This window comes from Podarcis gaigeae (genome assembly GCF_964106915.1).
Source record: "Podarcis gaigeae genome assembly, chromosome: 13".
Classification (NCBI taxonomy): domain Eukaryota; kingdom Metazoa; phylum Chordata; class Lepidosauria; order Squamata; family Lacertidae; genus Podarcis; species Podarcis gaigeae.
In genome coordinates, this window is record NC_139689.1 from 9,836,419 (window position 1) to 9,857,266 (window position 20,848).

A 20,848-nucleotide genomic window follows, 5' to 3' on the forward strand; every position below is an offset into this window, starting at 1 on the left:
TAGGATACAAATATAATAATTAGATGACAGAATGACCAACAAATCCCACACTGAACAGCGTTCTCAGAATAAGACTCAATTTACATAGAAATTGACACAATGGTGGATCCTTTCTTTTTTTTCAGACATGGATGAATGCTTTAAATGCCCAGATGAGCAGTATCCAAGCCAGAGTAGAGACAGATGCATCTCCAAAGTTATGACATATCTATCTTATGAAGAATATTTGGGGATCAGTTTTAGTTTGGTTTCTGTTTCTCTTTCATTCATCACAGCTTTCGTGCTGCGAATTTTCATCAAGAACAGAGATACCCCTATAGTCAAAGCCAACAATCGGGACATCAGCTACATTCTCCTTGTCTCCCTCCTCCTCTGCTTCCTCTGTTCTTTGCTGTTTCTTGGAAGACCTACGAAGGTGACCTGCATTCTCCGTCAAACTACTTTTGGCATTGTCTTCTCTGTAGCTGTTTCTTGTTTGCTGGCCAAAACCGTGACGGTAGTTGTCGCCTTCATGGCCACAAAGCCAGGGTCAAGCATGAGGAAATTGGTGGGCAAAAAACTGACCAACTCCATTGTCTTTTCCTGTTCTCTTATTCAAGTAGGAATCTGTGTAGTGTGGCTGGCAACCTCTCCTCCATTCCCAGATTTGGACCTGCAATCCCAGGCGACAGAGATCATAGTTGAATGCAACAAGGTTCTGTCCTCATGTTTTATCTTGTCCTGGGCTACATGGGCCTTCTAGCGATCATCAGCTTCAATGTGGCTTTCCTGGCCAGGAAGTTGCCGGACACTTTCAACGAGGCCAAATTTATCACCTTCAGCATGTTGCTGTTTTGCAGTGTTTGGCTGTCCTTTGTCCCTACCTACCTGAGCACCAAGGGGAAATATATGGTAGCAGTAGAGATCTTCTCTATCTTAGCCTCTAGTGCTGGACTATTGGGTTGTATCTTTGGACCTAAATGTTACATTATTCTGCTGAAGCCTAAGCTGAACATTAAGGAACAACAGATAAAGAAAAATTATTAAATTATGTCATAATATGATTTAATTATCATTATATTTCATTATATTATAATTACTATTATCATTATATTTCATTATATTATAATGCTAATTTGATATTAATTTTGCATTTCTTGTTAGGTGTTTGTAGCAATGGAAGCTGTGGACCTCCCATATCAGTTAGTTCAGGATATAATACCAGCTGATTCATTTCATTTTTGTCACATATCTGAACAAATTCAAGAAATAAAAGTATTATTTAATAATGAAGGCTAAGACTGTTCATTTTCAACTTTTGCAACCAAACTGAAAAACAAAAGAAGCAGGGAGACAAATTTATCAGGTTACATTTTAAAATACAACAATAAGTGCAGTTTCAAAATTTACAATTAAAAAGTGCACATATTAGCCACATTGTTTGGGGTGGAATGCCTGAGAGAAAGGGACAAATGGGGGAGATGGGGAAAGGACATTGTCTCTGAACAGATGTTTAGCATTGGAACAGAAAGATCTTGGAACAGTTCACTGCAGGCTGGAGCTTGGCCAAAGAATGACAGCTGTGGATCATTGATATTTCCCTTCCTTTATGCATCTGTTCTGTACCATGCCTTTCTGGTTTGTGGCTCTTTGATGCCATCTCTTGTGAGGATTTGCCACCAAATGGAAGGGTTTTTTGTCTGAGGTCTACTGGGATCTCTCTCACTGTGAATCTTGGACAGTAATAGAAAGCTGTGTCTTCTGATTTCAGGTCGTTCATTTGCAGATAGGAGATGTAGGTGTCCTTAGCGGCTGTGAATCGCCCTCAGATTGTAGGGGAATAATAATCAGTGTAACCATAGCATACATTATGAACAAGCCATTCCAATCTTTCTCCAGGTTTTTGTCGGAACCAGCCCATCCAGTACTTGTCAGTATCAAATCCAGTGACTGCACAGGGATTCTCCAGGTTTCTTCAATGCTGAAGATTCTGACTGGGTCAGAATTCTCTGTGTGAGGCCACCTGGAATGAAGGAAAAAGGAAGAAGAAATAGCTGTCATACAAAAGCCCATTATAAAACCCAGACTGAGTGAAGGAAGGAATAAAATGAAAGCCCAACACACATGAGGAAGAGGCAGTGAGTGCAATAAGCATGGAAAAGAAAAACCGCATACTGGAACGATGGACTGGATTTCAAAAGGACCCTGTGTGCCTTGTGAGGAAGTCTATGAGAGGCTTTGAGGGCTTAAATAGGAACTCATCATTATCATGGCTTTGCATAAATCGGTGAGCATTGGAAGAGGGTGTCTTAATAAAATCCAAATTTTCCACATACTTTTCTAATGCATGCCTAAAACAATTGTGACATAGATTTGATTACATGCACCTCAACAAATGTAAGAAACCCATACGATTACTTGAATTAGACAGGTGTGTTTATATATACACCTATGGAAAGTATAGCAAAAGGTAGAGTTCTTTAAAAGAAAACAACATGACTATAATCTATTTATCACTCTGTGTTACCCTGCACTCCTAAGGGGATATGTGAGGAAGAAAAACAGTTCATCTGTCTTATCCAGGTCTTGCTGACTGTATTCATCTATATTCTTCTTCTTCTTCTTCTTCTTCTTCTTCTTCTTCTTCTTCTTCTTCTTCAACCCTTCACCAAGAGATCACAGACCGGCTTACAGAAGAAAACACAAGCATGTGATATAATAATATCTCACTGGAAATAATATGAGGGAAATAAATGGCTTTGATTTATACAAGGTGCATAGAACATGGCACAGAAACTGGGAACTCTGAAAGTGTTGAATCCATTTGTTCCAATCCCCGCAGTGGATGACAGAGTAATCTGATTTGGCATATTCTTCTCTAAGGATGGATATTTCTCATACCCAGAAACATTCTTATGACCCCTCATAATGAAGAAATTTGCAAAAATTAAGGTTCATCCCCTAAAATGGCACACCCTACCCCAACATTCAATTTCAACAAAGGTTTTAGAGAATAAGAATATAGAGAATAATTCGCTTGCCAACATGGCCAAATGGGACTGGGAAAACTCTCCATTCACTTCACTTGAAATTTGAAGTGTGCTAAAACCTCCCATTCTCCACTCTCGTCAGCCATTTATTCAATGATGCCATCACCTTCAGCATGTTGATATTTTGCTGTGTTTGGGTTTTTTTTTAACCTACCTAAGTTGTTGTTGTTTAGTTGTTTAGTCGTGTCCAACTCTTCATGACCCCATGGACCAGAGCACGCCAGGCACTCGTGTCTTCCACTGCCTCCCGCAGTTTGGTCAAACTCATGTTGGTAGCTTCAAGAACACTGTCCAACAATCTTGTCCTCTGTCGTCCCCTTCTCCTAGTGCAATCAATCTTTCCCAGCATCAGAGTCTTTTCCAGGGAGTCTTTTCTTCTCTAAGTACCAAGGGAAAATACATGGTAGCTGTGGAGATTTTCTTGACCTCCAGTGCTGAGTTACTGGGTTGTATGTCTCTCTCTCCCCCCCCCCCCCAAATGCTACATTATTGTGCTTGTGCCACATTTTGATCTCAAAGAAGCAGCTACTTAGGAAAGGGAACAAAGGAGCATTAGTGTATCCACCATGGTCGGCAAAGGGTCAAAGCATGAGGAGGAAGGGGTGAAAAGAAGTAGAGAGAGCAGGGAATAAAAGTGTGAGGAAGAGTAGAGGGGAGGGAACTGTGGAAAATGCAAGAAAGTTGGGGAAAGAGGAATTGCTTGGATCTGAGGGGTGAGGAACAGAAGACTGTAGAATAGAAGAATGCAAGAGAGAAGAGAACTGTTCATTTATATGAGGGAGAGGGAAAGAAGAGGAAGAATGGTGCCTTTATCAACCTCTGATTACTGCAGGTGGCGAGGAAGGATTTTATGTACAATTGGGAGTGTAGAAATGAGAGGAGAGGGTACTAGTTGTGGAAATATGGTGGGCACAGAGGAATTGACTGCCTTGAATATTTCAGAACTGTTGTTTTCAACTGGAACAGGAAAACTGGAGCAATTCACTGTAGGCAGAGGATATGCCAAAGAATGAAGGCTGTGTTCTGTAACTTGCTTTTCTAGTTTGTGGCCCTTTGCTGCCCCCTCTGGCAATTTGTCACCAAATCAAAGGCAGTGAAGGGTTTTTGTCTGAGGTCTACTGCGATCTCACTCACTGTGCTTCTTGCACAGTAATAGACAGCCGTGTCTTCTGCTTTCAGGTTGTTCATTTGCAGATAGAGGTTGGAGCTGTCCACTGAGGCTGTGAATCGCCCTTGAATTGTAGGGGAATAATAATTGGTGCCAAGTGTATAGTACTCAGCGAGCCATTCCAATCCTTTTCCAGGTTTTTGCCGGACCCACTCCATAACATTTCTATTAACATCAAATCCAGTGACAGCACAGGTGAGTTTATGGGATTCTCCAGGTTTCTTCAATACTGGGTCCGACTGCATCAGAACTATCTGTGTGAGGGCACCTGGAATTGGAAGTGGGAAATAGATGAGCTAGAAAAAGCAGCAGCCCACATGAGATCCACAATAAATGAAGGAAGGAATAAGATGTAGATGTAAAGTTCTACACACATGAGGAAGAGGCAGCCAGTGCAATGAGCACTGGCAATAAAGACGGCATAGTGATGCAGTGCTCTGGCTCTGAAAGGGACTTAATGTGCTGTCCCAGGAAGTCTGTGTGAGAAGTGAGGCTTTGAAGGCTTAAGTAGGATGCCCAGTGTCTTGTAGCTTTGCATAAATCAGTGAGCATAAGAAGGGAGACTATTAATATGGAATCCAAACTCTACACATCCTGCCTTCTCATCAAGTGTGCACTTAAAACATCTATGCCATAGATTCTATGCATGCATATTACCAAATTATCAAACCCAAATTGCTACCTATATTAGATGATCTATGAAATCTTTGTATATGTTTTTAATAATAAAACAGTAGGGGATTTTAAAAGGAAAAAAGAAAACAATATATGTTTCAGACCAATCTGAATGGACTAAGGATTCATCGTGGCCCAACTGCACTAGCTGCCAATTAGTTTCTGGGACCAATTCAAAGTGTTGATGCTGATCTATAATGCCTCATGGCTCAGGACCTCAAGGCCTTAAGGACTACCTCTCCCATATGAAGCAATCTACTCCCTGTGCTTGTCACAGAGCTGTTCTTTTGCATCTGACAATATTAGAGCAACTCATTGCAGACTGGAGCATGATCAAAAAATGAAATCGGTGGATCATCAGTCATTGCTGGTTTGTGGCTTTCTGGTTTGTTGCCTTTGCTGCTGCCTCTGGTTATTTGTCACAAAATGAAATGCAGTGAAGTGTTTTTGTCTGAGGTCTAGTAGGATCTCACTCAGTGTGTCTCTCGCACAGTAATAGGCAGCCGTGTCTTCTGCTTTCAGGTTGTTCATTTGCAGATAGAAGTTGGAGCTGTCCGTTGAGGCTGTGAATCGCCCTTGGATTGTAGGGGAATAATATTGACTGCTCCAAGCTTTATAGTAGAGAACAAGCCATTCCAATCCTTTTCCAGGTTTTTGTCGGACCCAGCCCATATAGTAGCTGTTAACATCAAACCCAGTGACAGCACAGGTAAGTTTGTGAGATTCTCCAGGTTTCTTCAGTACTGAATCTGACTGGGTCAGAACAATTTGTGTACGGATGCCTGGAATAGGAACACAGGAAAAAGAGCTGAAATAGGAAAAGCAACAGCCCACAGTTATCACATGAAACTCACAATGAATTAAGGAAGGAAAAAGACCTTGACATACATGGGAAAGAAGCAGCCAGGGCAATGAGCACTGGCAGTAAAGAAACCATAATGGTGGGATAGTCCGGATGAGAAAGAGACGTAATGTGCTGTGGCAGGAAGTCTGGGTGGGGTGTGAGGCTTTGAAGGCTTAAGGGGGACACTCCTTTTTGAGGTTTTGCATAAATCAGTGATTATAAGAAGTGATCTGAAGAAGTGTGCATGCACACGAAAGCTCATACCAAGAACTGACTTAGTTGGTCTTTAAGGTGCTACTGGAAGGAATTTTTTTTATAAGAAGTGAGTATATTAATATGGAACCATATTTCTTGCATTTTCATCAAGTGTGTTTTTAAAACATCTATGCCACATATTATAGAGGATCCATACTAACAAACGTTTCAAATTAGAAGGTTAACATAGTTAATCTACAAAATGATTTTTTTAAAAAATAGGACAGTAGATATGGTTAATAAAAGAAGAATATGTATATCAGTCTTGTTCAAAGGGAAGAAAAATTGGAACTAGGTCCCTCCTTCCAGTAATATCCTGACCCTGCAATTTTCCCTAGAACACCCATTTGGGGATCCTTATGCTAGCCTTAGGTGCCGCAGGCTCAGTTCAGCCACCTGGATTCCTGCTGCAGCTGGGAACCTCAGATAGAAGAGCATGTCTCCAGCTGAGTGGATTTGGGTAATGCATTCCATTGTGACCCCATTCATCCAAATGTCCTCTGCTCCAGGACAGCCAGCTAAAAAGCACTTATACACACCTCCAATCAATCCATGTCCAATGTTCGAACCAATTGGGATAAATGCCTCAATTTAGAATGTTTGATGAAGGAGGAATGTCTTTTGCAATTGCTGAAAAGACAATAAAGGTGTTTGTCTAACACACAATGGGGAGGAGTTGCAAAGGGCAGGAGCAGCCACACTAAATGACCAATTTTGCATTGTGCAGAATGGACATCTTCATTGGTTGGTATCGGTAGGGTTAAGGTTATGTCCTAGCTCCCTTCAATCAATCTACATAGGCCTACAAAACTGCATCTGAAGGCCTTAACAGAACATCCACAACTGCAGCCTACTCAGTGGGTTCAGTTTCCAACAGCACAAATTATCATGTAAAAAACCTTTCTAGAAAAACTGCCTTCCTAGACATCGTTAAAGGAAAATATATTTTGTCTTAGAAGGAATTGGTGGAGCATTGATCATTTCTGGCTTGTGGCCCTTTGCTGCCCCCTCTGGTTATTTGTCACAAAATAAAATGCAGTGAAGGGTTTTTGTCTGAGGTCTAGTGGGATCTCATTCACTGTGCTTCTCGCACAGTAATAGACAGCCGTGTCTTCTGCTTTCAGGTTGTTCATTTGCAGATAGAGGTTGGAGCTGTCTGTTGAGGCTGTGAATCGCCCTTGGATTGTAGGGGAATAATAATTGGTCCCAGCCTTATAGTACTCAACAAGCCATTCCAATCCTTTTCCAGGTTTTTGCCGGACCCACTCCATAACATTACTATTAACTCCAGATCCAGTGACAGCACAGGTGAGTTTATGGGATTCTCCAGGTTTCTTCAATACTGGGTCCGACTGAGTCAGAACTATCTGTGTGAGGGCACCTGGAATAAGAAGTGGGAAATAGATGAGATAAAAAACAACAAACCACATGAAACCCACATTAATTGACGGAAGGAAGAAGTTATAGATGTACAGTTCAACGCACATGAGAAAAAGGCAGCCAGTGCAATGAGCATTGTCAATAAAGACGGCATAGTGATGTAATGGTCTGGCTCTGAAAGGGACTAAATGTGCTGTTCCAGGAAGTCTGTGTGAGAAATGAGGCTTTGAAGGCTTAAGTAGGATGCCCAATGTCTTGTAGCTTTGCATAAATCAGTGAGCATAAGAAGGGAGACTATTAATATGGAATCCAAACTCTACACATCCTGCCTTCTCATCAAGTGTGTACTTAAAACATCTATGCCATAGATTCTGTGCATGCACATTAACAAAATGATCAAACCCAAATTGCTACCTATTTTAGATGATCCATGAATTTTTTGTATATGTTTTTAATGATAAAACAGCAGGGGATTTTAAAAGGAAAAAAGAAAACAATATATGTTTCAGACCAATCTGAATGGACTAAGGATTGATCTTGACCCAACTCCACTGGCTGCCAATAAGTTTCTGGGCCCAATTCAAAGTGCTGATGCTGGTCTATAAAGCCTCATGGCTCATGACCTCAATGAGTTACCGACCGTCTCTCCCAAGGCCTTTGTCTCCTTTCCCTGAGAGGTTTTGGAGAGTGACAACATGAAATGGGCTTTTTCTTTGGTGGCTCCTCATCTGTGGAATAGCTCCATCATTGCAGGTCTTTGGGTGCCTGGTGAACGCATTCCTCCTTACCCAGGCCTTCAGCTATTAAATAATCTATGGCGTGTTAAAAGTCCGTGTGGTTATTTTGATCATTTTCTTATTATGCTTTGTAATATTATGCACTGCATCATGTTTTTTATTATGTTTTGTAAATTATGTTCTTAATGTTGCATACAGGCCTGTGATCTTTGGATAAAATGTTGTACATAAATTGAATAATTTATTATTATTATTACTATTGCTATTCTTATTATCATTATCTGTGGGGTTTATGTTACTGCAAAGCTCCCCACATTTAATCTACTTAGTATCCAATCTTAATGAGCACAAATTTATAAGAAGGCCCAAACAAAATGCACACAAATACAGTGTGTTGACAAAAATGCTTCACTGCCTTTGATTTGGTGACTAATTGCCAGAGGGGGGACCAAAGATGCAAAACCAGTAAAACTTGTTGCAGAACGGATGTATAAAGCTGAGAAATTATAAATGGCCAAAAGCTGCAATTCTTTAGCCTAGGTTCTGCCTGCAGTAAGTTGTTCCACATCTTTCTTGTTCCAATACAAAAGTTAAGTTCTGAGACAATCCCCAATTTCCCCATCTTTGATTTTTTTTAAAACTTCCTTCCAGAAAAGGCCCCTGTTCCTTTACAAATATTGAGGAAGGCACAAGTTCCCCAGGTGCAACTTTTCATATGAAATTTTGTGTTGTTGGAGAATGAATGATTTCATCAGACTTTCTAGTGGGAGCTCACTCACTGTGACTCTTGCACAGTAACAGACAGCCATATCTTCTGGACTCTATTGTTTTTTAAGCATCTTAGCAATTGCTGAAAAGATAATAGAGAAGTTGCCTGTCTGATATATAAAGGTGAGGATTTGCAAACGTCAGGAGCCACCACACTAAAGAACCAATTTAACATTGTGGACATCTTCATTGGTTGGTATCTGCAGGCGTTAGTTACAGGTAGGTAGGTATCTGAAGAAGTGTGCATGCACACGAAAGCTCATACCAATGACTAACTTAGTTGGTGTCTAAGGTGCTACTGAAAGGATTTTTTTTTTGTTTTGATTGCAGGGGTTAGGTTATGTCCTGCCTCCCCTGAATCAATCAACATAAGCCTACAGATCTGCATAAGAGGGCCTTAACTAAAAATCCACTATTGCAGCCTAATGTGTGCTTTCAGTCTACAACAGCACAAAAGGTCATGAGAAAAACTGCACTAGAAAAACTGTCTTCCTAGACATGGGTAAAGGAAAATATATTTTGTCTTGGAAGGAAGCTGACAAGCTCTCTGGGAGAAAGGCACAGGTGGGGGAAATGAGGGAAGGGACTGTCTCAAAACTCTTATTTTGCATCAGAAGATATTAGTGTAACTCATTGCAGACTGGAATGTGGCCAATAAATTAAATCGTTGGACCATTGATCATTTCTGATTTGTTGCCCTTTGCTGCCCCCTCTGGTTATTTGTCACAAAATGAAATGCAGTGAAGGGTTTTTGTCTGAGGTCTAGTGGGATCTCACTCACTGTGTCTCTCGCACAGTAATAGACTGCTGTGTCTTCTGCTTTCAGGTTGTTCATTTGCAGATAGAAGTTGGAGCTGTCCGTTGAGGCTGTGAATCGCCCTTGGATTGTAGGGGAATACTCTTGACTGCTCCAACCTTTATTATAACGAACAAACCATTCCAATCCTTTTCCAGGTTTTTGTTGGACCCAACCCATAGCGTAGCTGTTAACATTAAACCCAGTGACAGCACAGGCGAGTTTGTGAGATTCTCCAGGTTTCTTCAGTACTGGATCCGACTGAGTCAGAACAATTTGTGTGCGGGTGCCTGGAATAGGAAGGGGGGGGAAATAGCTGAAATAGGAGAAGCAACATCCCACAGTTATCACATGAAACTCACAATGAATGAATTAAGGAAGGGAAAAGATCTCAACATACATGGGAAAAAAGCAACCAATGCAGTGAGCACTGGCAGTAAAGACAGCATAGTGGTGGGATAGTCTGGATCAGAAAGAGGCGTAATGTGTTGTTGCAGGAAGTCTGGGTGATGTGTGAGGCTTTGAAGGCTTAAGGGGGACACTCCTTTTTGAGGTTTTGCATAAATCAGTGATTATAAGAAGGGAGTATATTAATATGGTACCATATCTCTTGCCTTTTCATCAAGTGTGTTTTTAAAACATCTATGCCAGGGATTATATAGAATGCTTATCGATAAAGGTATCAAACTCAATAGGTAACACAGAGAATCTACAAAATGATTTTAAAAAATTGAACAGTAGATATAGCAAAATAAATAAATACATTTATGTATCAGTCTGGTTCAAATGGAATAAAAATTGAGACTAGGTCCCTCCTTCCAGTAATGTTCTGACCTTGCTGTTTTTCCTAGAACAGCCATTTGGGGATCCTTATGCCTGACTTAGATACTCCAGGCTCAGTTCAGCCAGCTGGATTCCTGCTGCACCTGGGCAGCTCTGGTAGGATGACATGTCTCCAGCTGAGTGGATTTGGGTGATGCACTCCATTGTGACCCCATTCATCCAAGTGTCCTCTGCTCCAGGAGAGCCAGCTAAAAAGCACTGTAGGGGTTAGGTTATGTCCTACCTCTCCTCAATCAATCTACCTAGGCCTACAAATCTGCACCAGAAGGCCTTAACAGAACATCCACAACCACAGCCTAATGAGTGGGCTTCAAACAGCACAAAAGATCATGAGAAAAACTACACTAGAAAAACTGCCTTCCTGGACATTGTTAAAGGAAAATATCTTTTGCCCTAGAAGGAAGCTGACAAGCTCTCTCAGAGAAAGGCACAGGTGGGGGAAATGTGGGGAGGGCACTGTCTCAGAGCTGTTCTTTTGTAGCAGACAAAATTAGAGCAACTCATTGCAGACTGGAGCCTGGTCAAAAAATGAAATCTGTGGACCATCAGTCATTTCTGGTTTGTGGCTTTCTGATTTGTTGCCCTTTGCTGCCCCCTCTGGTTATTTGTCACAAAATGAAATGCAGTGAAGGGTTTTTGTCTGAGGTCTAGTGGGATCTCACTCACTGTGTCTCTCGCACAGTAATAGACAGCCGTGTCTTCTGCTTTCAGGTTGTTCATTTGCAGATAGAAGTTGGAGTTGTCCTTAGTGGCTATGAATCGCCCTTGGATTGCAGGGGAATAATAATCAGTGCTCCCAGGTTTGTGGTAGTGAACAAGTCATTCCAATCCTTTTCCAGGTTTTTGTCGAACCCAGCCCATATAGTAGCTGTTAACATCAAACCCAGTGACAGCACAGGTGAGTTTATGGGATTCTCCAGGTTTCTTCAGTATTGGATCCGACTGAGTCAGAACAATTTGTGTGAGGGTGCCTGGAATGGGAAGGCAGGGGGAAAAGCTGAAATAGGAAAAGCAACAGCCCAAAGTTATCACATGGAACTCACAATGAATTAAGGAAGGAAAAAGACCTCAACATACATGGGAAAGAGGCAGCCAAGGCAATGAGCACTGGCAGTAAAGACAACATAATGGCGGGGTAGTCTGGATCAGAAAGAGACTTAATGTGCCATTGCAGGAAGTCTGGGTGGGGTGTGAGACTTTTAAGCCTGAAGAGGGAGACTACTTTTTGCAGCTTTGCATAAATCAACAAATATAAGAGGGGAGGAACCAATATAATATGCAACCATATCTCTTGTCTTTTCATCGTGTGCATTTAAAGCATCTATACCACAGATTACATAGACTGCTTGTAAACAAAGGTATAAAACTCGATGGGTAACATAGGTAATCTACAAAATGATTTTTTTTAAAAAAAAGAACAGTAGATTTTGTTTGTTGATGAAGGAGCAATATCTTTAGCAGTTGCTGCCCAGATAACAGAGGAAATTCCTGTCTGATATATAATGGTGAGGAGTAGCAAAGGGCAGGAGCTGCCTCACTATGGGACCAATTTTGCATTGTGCAGAATGGACATCTTCATTGGTTGGTATCTGTAGGGGTTAGGTTATGTCCTATCCCCCCTCAATCAACCTACCTAGGCCTACAAATCTGCATGTGAAGGCCTTAATAGAACATCCACAACTGCAGCCTAATGAGTGGATTCAGTTTCCAACAGCACAAAAGATCATCCGACAATATTAATCCACCTCACTGCAGACTGGAGTGTGGCCAATAAATTAAATTGGTGGACCATTGATCATTTCTGGTCTGTGGCTTTCTGGTTTGTTGCTCTTTGCTGCCCCCTGTGGTTATTTCTCACAAAATGAGATGCAGTGAAGGGTTTTTATGTGAGGTCTAGTGGGATCTCACTCAGTATGTCTCTTGGACAGTGATAGACTGCCGTGTCTTCTGCTTTCAGGTTGTTTATTTGCAGATAGATGTTGGAGCTGTCTGTTGAGGCTGTGAATTGCCCTTGGATTGTAGGCGAATAATATTGACTGCTCCAAGCTTTATTGTAATCAACGAGCCATTCCAATCCTTTCCCAGGTTTTTGCTGGACCCACTCCATAACAATTCTACTAACATCAAATCCAGTAACAGCACAGGTGACCTCATGGGATTCTCCAGGTTTCTTCAATACTGAGTCCAACTGCGTCAGAACTATCTCTGTGAGGGCACCTGGAATTGGAAGTGGAAAATAGATGAGATAGAAAAAGCAACAGCCCACATGAAACCCACATTAAATGAAGGAAGGAATAAGATGTAGATGTAAAGTTCCACGCACATGAGGAAGAGGCAGCCAGTGCAATGAGCACTGGCAATAAAGACGGCATAGTGATGCAGTGCTCTGGCTCCGAAAGGGACTTAATGTGCTGTTCCAGGAACTCTGTGTGAGGCTTTAAAAGCTTAAGTAGGATGCCCAATGCCTTGTAGCTTTGCATAAATCAGTGAGCATAAGAAGGGAAACTATTAAAGGGCAAAGGGCCACAAACCAGAAAGCCACAAACCAGAAATGATCAAAGGTCCACCAATTTAATTTATTGGCCACACTCCAGTCTTCAGCGAGGGGGATTAATATTGTTGGATGCAAAAGAGATGCTCTGAGACAGTGCCCTCCCCACATTTCCCCCACCTGCGCCTTTCCCTGAGAGAGCTTGTCAGCTTCCTTCCAAGACAAAAGATATTTTCCTTTAACAATGTCTAGGAAGGCAGTTTTTCTAGTATGGTATTTTTCATGATCTTTTGTGCTGTTGGAAACTGAACCCACTCATTAGGCTGCAGTTGTGGATGTTCTATTAAGGCCTTCACAAGCAGATTTGTAGGCCTAGGTAGGTTAATTGAGGGGGGATAGGACATAACCTAACCCCTACAGATACCAACCAATAAATATGTCCATTCTACACTATGTTGAAATGGTCCTTTAGTGTGGCGGCTCCTGCCCTTTGCAACTCCTCACCATTATAAGTCTGTGTGAGAAGTGAGGCTTTCAAAGCTTAAGTAGGACGCCCAATGCCTTGATTTGCATAAATCAGTGAGCATAAGAAAGGAAACTATTAATATGGAATCCAAACTCCACACATCCTGCCTTCTCATCAAGTGTGCACTTAAAACATCTATGCCATAGATTCTGTGCATGCACATTAACAAAATTATCAAACCCAAATTGCTACGCATATTACATGATCCATGAAATCTTTGTATATGTTTTTAATGATAAAACAGTAGGGGATTTTAAGAAGAAAAAAGAAAACAATATATGTTTCAGACTAATCTGAATAAACTAAGGATTCATCGTGGCCTAACTGCACTCTGGCTGCCAATTAGTTTCTGGGACCAATTCAAAGTGCTGGTGCTGATCTATAATGCCTCATGGCTTAGGACCTCAAGGCCTTAAGGACTACCTCTCCCATATGAACCAACTTAGTCCCTGTGCTAACAGAGCTGTCACAGAGCTGTTCTTTCGCATCTGACAATATTAGAGCAACTCACTGCAGACCGGAGCATGGTCAAAAAATGAAATCGGTGGACCACCAGTCATTTCTGGTTTGTGACTTTCTGGTTTGTTGCCCTTTGCTGCCATCTCTGGTTATATTTCACAGGATGAAATGCAGCTAAGTGTTTTTGTCTGAGCTCTAGTGGGATCTCACTCACTGTGTGTCTCGCACAGTAATAGACTGCCGTGTCTTCTGCTTTCAGGTTGTTCATTTGTAGATAAAAGTTTAAGCTGTCTGTTGAGGCTGTGACTTGCCCTTGCATTGAAGGGGAATATCTATAATCGTTCCCAGCTTTATAATAGAGAACAAGCCATTCCAGTCCTTTTCCAGGTTTTTGTCGGACCCAGGCCATATAGTAGCTGTTAACATTAAACCCAGTGACAGCACAGGTGAGTTTATTAGATTCTCCAGGTTTCTTCAGTACTGGATCTGACTGGGTCAAAACAATTTGGGTGAGGGTGCCTGGAATAGGAAGGAAGGGAAAATAGCTGAAATAGGAGAAGCAACATCCCACAGTTATCACATGAAACTCACAATGAATGAATTAAGGAAGGGAAAAGATCTCAACATACATGGGAAAGCAGCAACCAGTGCAATGAGCACTGGCAGTGAAGACAACATAATGGTGGGATAGTCTGGATCAAAGAGAGATGTAATGTGCCGTTGCAGGAAGTCCGGGTGGGGTGTGAGACTTTTAAGGCTGAAGAGGGAAACTGCTTTTTGCATCTTTGCATAAATCAGTGAATTTAAGAGGGGAGGAACCAATATAATATGCAACCATATCTCTTGTCTTTTCATCAAGTGTGCAATTAAAGCATCTATGCCACAGATTACATAGAATGCTTGTCAACAAAGGTATCAAACTCGATAGGTAACATAGGTAATCTACAAAATGATTTTTAAAAATAAAATAAAAAAGAACAGTAGATTTTGTTAAATTATGAAAAAAGAATATAAGTCTGGTTCAAATGAAATAAAAATTTAAACTAGTTTCCCCCTTCCTGCATTGTCCTGACCTTGCCATGCCCCCTATAACTACATTTGGGGAGTCCTTATACAAACTGTAGATCCTCCAGCCTCTGTTCAGCCACCTGGATTCATGTTGCATCCAGACAGCTCAGGTAGGATAACATTTCTCCAGCTGTGGATTTGGGTGAGGCACTGCATTCTGATCCCATTCATCAAACTGTATTCTGCTCCAGGACTGCTAGCTGAGAAAGCACTTATATACACCTCCAATCAATTTGTGTCCTATAAAGTTTCCAGTTGGGATAGATATCTCATTTTAAAATGTTTGATGGAGGAACATCTTTAGCAGTTGCTGCCAAGACAACAGAGAAAGTTCCTGTCTGATATATAATGGTGAGGAGTTGCAAAGGGCAGGAGCCGCCACACTAAAGGACCATTTCAACATAGTGTAGATTGGACATCTTCATTGGTTGGTATCTGTAGGCATTAGATTATGTCCTACACCTCCCACTAATCAATCTACGAAGGCCTACAAATCTGCATGTGAAGGCCTTAACAGAACATCCACAACTGCCGCCTAATCAGTGGGTTCAGTTTCCAACAGCACAAAAGATCATGAGAAAAAAAAACTACACTAGAAAAACTGCCTTTCTGGACATTGTTAAAGGAAAATATCTTTTGTCTTGGAAGGAAGCTGACAAGCTCTCTCAAAGGAACAGGTGGGGGAAATGAGGGGAGGGCACTGTCTCAGAGCTGTTCTTTTGTAGCAGACAAAATTAGAGCAACTCATTACAGACTGGGGCATCAGTCATTTCTGGTTTGTGGCTTTCTGGTTTGTTGCCCTTTGCTGCCCCCTCTGGTTATTTGTCATAAAATGAAATGCAGTGAAGGGTTTTTGTCTGAGGTCTAGTGGGATCTCACTCACTGTGTCTCTCGCACAGTAATAGACAGCTGTGTCTTCTGCTTTCAGGTTGTTCATTTGCAGATAGAAGTTGGAGCTGTCCTTAGAGGCTATGAATCGCCCTTGGATTGTAGGGGAATAATAATCAGTGCTCCCAGGTTTGTAATAGTGAAGAAGCCATTCCAATCCTTTTCCAGGTTTTTGTCGAACCCAGCCCATATAGTAGCTGTTAACATCAAACCCAGTGACAGCACAGGTGAGTCTATGGGATTCTCCAGGTTTCTTCAGTATAGGATCCGACTGAGTCAGAACAATTTGGGTGAGGGTGCCTGGAATAGGAAGGCAGGGGGGAAAGCTGAAATAGGAAAAGCAACAGCCCAAAGTAATCAGATGGAACTCACAATGAATTAATGAAGGAAAAAGACCTCAACATACATGGGAAATAGGCAGCCAGGGCAATGAGCACTGGCAGTAAAGACAGCATAATGGTGGGATAGTCTGGATCAGAAAGAGACTTAATGTGCCGTTGCAGGAAGTCGGTGTGGGGCATGAGCCTTTGAAGGCTTAAGAAGGACACTCCTTTTTGCATCTTTGCATAAATCAGTGAATTTAAGAGGGGAGGAGCCAATATAATATGGAACCATATCTCTCGTCTTTTCATCAAGTGTGCATTTAAAGCATCTATGCCACAGATTACATATAATGCTTATCCACAAAGGTATCAGACTTGATGGGTAACATAGATAATTTACAAAAATGATTTTTTTAAAAAAAAGAACAATAGATTTTGTTAAATAATGAAAAAAAGAATATATGTATCAGACTGGTTCAAAAGGAATAAAAATTTAAACTGGTTTCCCCCTTCCTGCATTGTCCTGACCTTGCCATGCCCCCTATAACTACATTCAGGGAGTCCTTATACAAACTGTAGATCCTCCAGCCTCTGTTCAGCCACCTGGATTCATGTTGCATCCAAACAGCTCAGGTAGGATAACATTTCTCCAGCTGTGGATTTGGGTGAGGCACTGCATTCTGATCCCATTCATCAAACTGTATTCTGCTCCAGGACTGCTATGTCCCCTAGAACAGACATTTGGGGGGTCCTTATACCAGGTATCAATCCTCCAGTCTCAGTTTAGCCCCTTGGATTGTAGAGTAGTAGTATTTGCTCCCAACACTATAGTAGTGAAGAGGCCATTCCAAGCTTTTTCCAGGTTTTTGCTGGACGCAGTCCATATAGTAGTGTTTAATATCAAATCCTGTGACAGCACAGGTCAGTTTATGGGATCCTTCAAGTTTCTTCAATACTAGATCTGACTCTAGCAGTACAACCTGTGTGAGGACACCTGGAATGGGAACAGGAAAGATGAGATAGAAAAGGCAAGAGCCCCTAATTATGACATGAAAAGCATATTGGGTGAGGGAAAGAATAAGATGTAAAGCCATACATACACGAGAATGAAGCCACTAGTGCAGTGAACACTGGCAATAAAGACCGCCTAGTGGTGTGATGGTCTGGCCCTTAAAGGGACTTAATGCGCCATTCCAGGCATTATGTATGAAGTGAGAGGTGTGATCCTAAGGCCTGAAGCAAGAAGTCCAAGTTCTTGTGACTTTGCATATATCAGTGAGCATAAGAAGGGAGATTATTACTATTGGATCGTTATCAACGATAAGTAATTTATAACCTTTTTTTTAAAAAATATGGACAGTAGACAGTGGTTTTTAAAAGATAAAAAGAACAACAATATATGTATCTATCTATTCTAAGTTGCACTCATGAGACTGGGGTATGGAGAGTTCACCTGTCCCTTCAAAAGACCCATATGCTCTTGGGGTTGAACTTTTTTTAAAACAAAAACAAAACACACATTTCTGTCTTATTGGAAACAACAGGAAATGAGTTGAGCTCCGCAGTTCCCAATCAGTAGCTGTTGTTGTCTGGAAGGTGTTAGGGGACTGGGAAGGTGTAGGATCCCTCATCTCCATACCCTACAATGGAGGAGAAGGGGACTCTGACTTGACATCAGCTTCTCTGAGGATGGAGAGTCATTTTTTCCTTGGAGAGGAAGGTCTGATTATTCCTAGGGCCCTTGAGACGCCTTCTAAAGGACATTGCCTGAACACAAAAATACAAAGGGGAGGACCCACAACCTTGCAGAGAGTTATTCTTGTGTTGAAGTGAGTACAAATTCTATTAATCTTTGTCTTCAGTTAAAATAGCTCCTTAGGGGGCAATCCTGTGACAAAGGCTACTAGGGTTAACAAGTTAGGATCTGGTGGATCTTCAGAGATGTTAAGTCCTCAAATCCAGTTCAGATGAAGATATTCTGATTTAATTTGATCATCTCGTCTCAGCAGAAGCTGGCTGAGCTGCGACCAGTGTAAGTCCCCCAAAAGTGACATGGCAAGGATGTGACTGGACACGGGGGACTTAAGTAACTCTGCTCAGTCCAGTCACGTGAACTGGCAAAAGGGGTAGAACTGTCTCCAAGTACCACAAATACTTCACGAGAGGAGATAGCACTCCCATTGTGACATTTCTGATAGTCCAGGCACAGACAGGCTGCCATCCTGCCTGCCAGGTAAAAAAATGGGGCAAGCAGACAGGGACTGGTGAAGGAGGGTGGGGACAAGCTAGGATGGCGATGTTGAGTAAAATGAGAGTACTGTAATATAAAAATTGAATTTTCAGAATGAAAAGTGAAAAATGAAGATGGTAGACATAAAAAGTATAAAACAATTATTTAACAAATGATAAACCACATGCCACCACCCCAAAAAAAAAATTGTGGGGGGAGATTAAGAAAGGAACAAAGAATCACCCCACCCACACAGAAAGAGGACCAAAAAATCTAATCAAAAGACCACCAGGATGAGTGGTCCTTTCAAAGTGAGTGAGTCAATCATTCTTTCATGGAGGAGAAAAATGCAGGAAAGTGGGATTGTCTGGCACCCTTGGAAATTAAATTTCCCAGATAATGTAGACAACTTGATGGAGCACTCAGTATAAGAACTAGATGGAACACTCAGAATAAGACAGCTTTCTATGTTCCCTCAATTCTGTCCTGTAGGAAAATCTCAGGGTCCGTCTTCTGTTGTATATTTTGTGTGTCTGTGTAAAATGCAGTTCTCAAAATTCTTCACAGAGGTATATAATTGAAATATTTCTGAGTGGAAAGACCATGTCAGTATTGTAGGTAGCAGACCAGATTACATATATGAAGAAGAAAAAAGAGTGATTCTCATATGTACAATATCTAGAAGCAAATAGCACCCAAATCAGTCAGAATAGAAGAAGAAGAAGAGTTTGGATTTGATATCCCGCCTTTCACTCCCTTTAAGGAGTCTCAAAGCGGCTAACAATCTCCTTTCCCTTCCTCCCCCACAACAAACACTCTGTGAGGTGAGTGGGGCTGAGAGACTTCAAAGAAGTGTGACTGGCCCAAGGTCACCCAGCAGCTGCATGTGGAGGAGCGGGGAATCGAACCCGGTTCACCAGATTACGAGACTACCGCTCTTAACCACTACACCACACTGAATATTGAGAGGAACCATGGGAAGAGACACTAGACATTTCCTGTCATAGAAAGGGGTTCAAAATTGTATCAGTTCTAGGCCAAATATTCCATCCTTCTTTCTGTCTTCTCCTTTGGGTTGGGCTTAGCTGTCCTACTGGTGTTTTTTGGGTTGTTGTTTTTTGCTGTGATCACCTGAACCTCCATCCCAGTTACTGTTGCACTAACAAAACAAGTTGCGGGGTGGGGGTGGGGAGAGCAAAACACATGTCATCCCTTAGAAACCAAACTCCTTGCCAGGGGTAATTACCTCCTCTGTAATTATCTGGCTCACTGACATTCATTTTCCTTGGCAAATCTCCACGAACTTTCTGGAAGGGAGTAGGAAAAACAACCTAGAAGTAGCTCAATAAATCCCACCAGTTTTGTCACTGAGAGGTGGGATTGAGGGCAAGAGGAAACCAGGATTCCACCAGTTTCATTCCACAGCCCTGTTATCACACGTACCATCTGATTTGTTTTGTTTTCCAAGCGTATAGATATTAAGTTTAAAGGTGATATTCTTCTCTTCACCAATCATATTGGCAGAGTCAGCTATATCCTGATGTGCATTGTTTGACTAGGGTAGTGTCAGGAATAAGGCTGCAGATATAGACACAGCAGCATCTTCATCTAGAGAAAATTGCTATCAGATGGTGGTGTTAGTCGTCTTTCTGCTTCTGCTGCCCCACATGGTGTGCAAAGTAGATACCCTGAAATGTCCAACAAATGACCCCCTTCCTGTTCCCCATGAATGGTATGAGCCTGGGGACCTCCTCATTGGTGCCATCTCTTCTCAGATCATCTTCTTTTTCCCTGAAGTGTCTTTCGAACAACATCCTTCTAATGATTTGGGCTTCGATCTTCCAAGGTAAGATACCTTCCATCCCATATCAGGTAAGACAGCTTAGAAATTGTAAGAAATAGAATCCGCAGAAGACACCTATAAGCAATATGTCAACATCAGACATCTCTATTCAGTTATTTACATTTCTTAAATTTCGTCCTTCAGTCCCAAATGGGGCATTGTGGTGTTGGAGGACAAATTGTCATTCATTATCCATGCCAATGTGATCCATCATTTTAATTTATTTTATCCCCTCTCCCCTACCCACATTTCTTCCATCTTCCCCATAACCAACCCTCGTTTTCTATAGTTCTCAAGCATTGTTGAGTTTGTTCTGCAAATCCCCCTCCCCCAAATGGTGGCAGGAACTTGATGGTCTTGCATGGCTGAATTAGATTGCTTTACAGAAAGCCTGATCAGAAATGTATTGTGACAAAACAATTTCTTTTGCTTTAGAATTCTCCACTGAAAGAAAATGTAACTCTCATTGCAGTGTAGTGACAAAGTCTTACCAGCATGCCTTGGCCTTGGCATTTGCTGTAAATG

General features: G+C 41.6%; 1 long non-coding RNA gene and 1 gene segment (V, D, J or C); both read right to left on the reverse strand.

Annotated features, from left to right (window-relative positions):
- Positions 1-1,416: 1,416 nt before the first annotated feature.
- Positions 1,417-7,653, reverse strand: LOC310830696 (igW heavy chain V region W26-like). The segment is given in 3 exons: positions 7,457-7,653; positions 7,051-7,352; positions 1,417-2,002 (listed from the first exon to the last, which is right to left on the reverse strand).
- Positions 5,491-5,935, reverse strand: LOC310830697. The gene is made up of 2 exons (XR_014557679.1): positions 5,761-5,935; positions 5,491-5,654 (listed from the first exon to the last, which is right to left on the reverse strand). It is a non-coding gene; the product is annotated as an uncharacterized lncRNA (long non-coding RNA).
- Positions 7,654-20,848: the final 13,195 nt, after the last annotated feature.